Consider the following 2,499-nt stretch of genomic DNA (forward strand, 5'->3'; position numbering starts at 1 on the left):
TTCGAATTTGATCCATGTGGATATTGGTGGCCACCCACCTATTCCACTTGGACCCCCACCGTTGTTTCTTTCAGTTTTTCAGTTTCCTTATTTGTAGCACATTTTACTATTTTTGGCAGTTTTTCGGGTCGTGAACTCCCGGAGCCCTTTTGAGGCCCTAATCGACATGTTTTTGGGAGAAAGGTGGCCAACATGGGTCATAATTCAATGATGGACACTAAAACGTTGTAGTCGTCAGATAGATCTTTCTAACGAGATATTGTACATGTCAAACAAAGATTGTATTCCAAAGTTACGACCCCATGAAGTTGATGTACCAATTTACCCAAATAGGGCCCATAGTTTGGCGCTTCATCTCCTAGGGTCAGGATTTTGGATGTGTAGGGCTTTCCATTGTTTCTCAATAATAAATAAGCATTTGAGCCTCATTATAACATAGCTCAGAGGCATGTAGCCGCCACATCTCTTCTCAAATATAAGCTACCATTGCCCGAGCTAGTCTTATTTCTATTATGTTTGTAAGCATATTTCAGTATTTGATATTAATGAAATGAAGTGTTATTTCTGCCGCATCTCTGTATTCATGGTTATTTCTGTAATTTTTTGTGTTCCTGTTTAAATATGGATCAGAAGTTCCATGGGAAACCGAGATAGGGGAATAAATGCAAATAGAAGAGTAGAAATAAGAGCAACATAGTGAGCAACACATGGACCAACAAACAGTGAACGAAATAGGCTAATATACATGAAGAACCATAGGGCGAGGATGATGAATAGGTTTCTTAGAGGATAAACAACATTTTTAGTAGGGGCTATGATGGACTTCCAAATTAGACATAAATTAAGGCCCATCTAACCTTCATTAGACACATAAAGGCTATATTAAATCTCTCCTTCTACACTTAATAATGTCTTTTAGCTTTATTATGTTCTTAGGAAGGTTTGGAGATAATTGCATACTATGTGCCTAATATTACTTATTTTTTGCAAAATCATTGAGAGAATATGGAGAAAATCTTGAATGAGATAATATAGGGAATTTCTCCCTACTATAGGAGGGTCAAAATTGGATAATAAATGAACAAGATATTATGAAATTATTGTAAAAATTCTGGAGCTCCAGTGATTAAAAAACTCTAGGAATGTGCTCTGTGTCATTTAATGCAGATTCCTAGCCTTGAGAACCAGATCCACTATTTGAGGGATTTTGGAGAGGAAAACTTCTTCCTTTCAAGGATAATGCTTCTTCATCATTTTGTATAAGTAGAAATTCGAATTGGCATGTAGGCACATGTATTTCTTCATCTTCTTGTGGAGAAAACTTGTTGTTTACCAACTCCACTTTCATTTCTAACAGGGATGCACTTGGATTGATTCAAATAATGAAGTTTAGTGCCATTTTTAGCTTCTAAAGCTTGGTTTCCTTCATATTACTCTGAGTTTCCTTGGGCTTGGCCATCCCAAGAGCCTTCGAGCCCTCTTGTGTAGTTTATTTATTTCCTTTATATGTCTTTTTCACTTGCATGTCTTATTTTTGCATTTACTATTCATGCTTCTTTTGTTGTAGGTTACATTGGTTAAATGATTGAAGTAATTTTTTTAAGGTTATTTACATATTTGAAAACATGATTCATCCTTAGAACAACTTTGAAAAGTCATACTCATCATTGAGCTACCTGGATTAATCTACTAGTTCACAAATCTAAACTGTTTGGAAATCCCTTGTAGCAAAATAGTAGTAATTTTCTGCTATTTTTTTGGAACATGTTAATGAGCTTCATTCAAGTTTATTATACTTTTATTGGGTCATAAAAAAATTTCAATTTAATAAAAAAATTCACCCCATAAAATTTTCACTTGATTAAGTTAGCCATTTGGTAGGTTATCTAGTGTAGGTTTTAACTCTGTACAGAAATTACCTGCATACAAATTCTAAAACATAGAAAATAAACAATGCGAGAGCATAACACATAAAACACATATACCAGCTTGATTTTTCCTTATTTTCCTTTCAATGTTACAATAAATATTTATATGTGCCGAATCATCCAATACCATGGACCGAAAACCATCACGTCCAAAACCATGGACCGAAAACCATTGCATCCAAAACCATGTGTGAAAAAACATGCACAAAACCATAGGTAGGCTCACCCAACCTAATATAGGGTCCAAAAACAAAATTTTCCAGGGCACTACCCTGGACCCCATAGAGTGGGGTTACTTGCACCCCTCGAACCCCCTGTGACCCCCCCTGCTACACAATCGGCGCAATGAAGGGGGGGCTCTGCCCCCCTTCTAACTCCCAGGTTAACTATGTCGGCTAGTTGTGGAAATAATATAACACAACCCAACATTCTCCCACTTGTTATTTTCTTTCCACAGGGGGCCATAGGAGAGCTTAGTTATTTATCCAGCCCTGCAACGCCCATTGCTTCTCTACACCAAGAGAACTTCTCATAGCTCACAGATTTTGTCAATGCATCTGCAGTATTCTTC

Source organism: Pinus tabuliformis, chromosome 9 (genome assembly GCF_031772625.1).
Source record: "Pinus tabuliformis cultivar Carrire ecotype Pingquan chromosome 9, CPIR1, whole genome shotgun sequence".
Lineage (NCBI taxonomy): Eukaryota > Viridiplantae > Streptophyta > Pinopsida > Pinales > Pinaceae > Pinus > Pinus tabuliformis.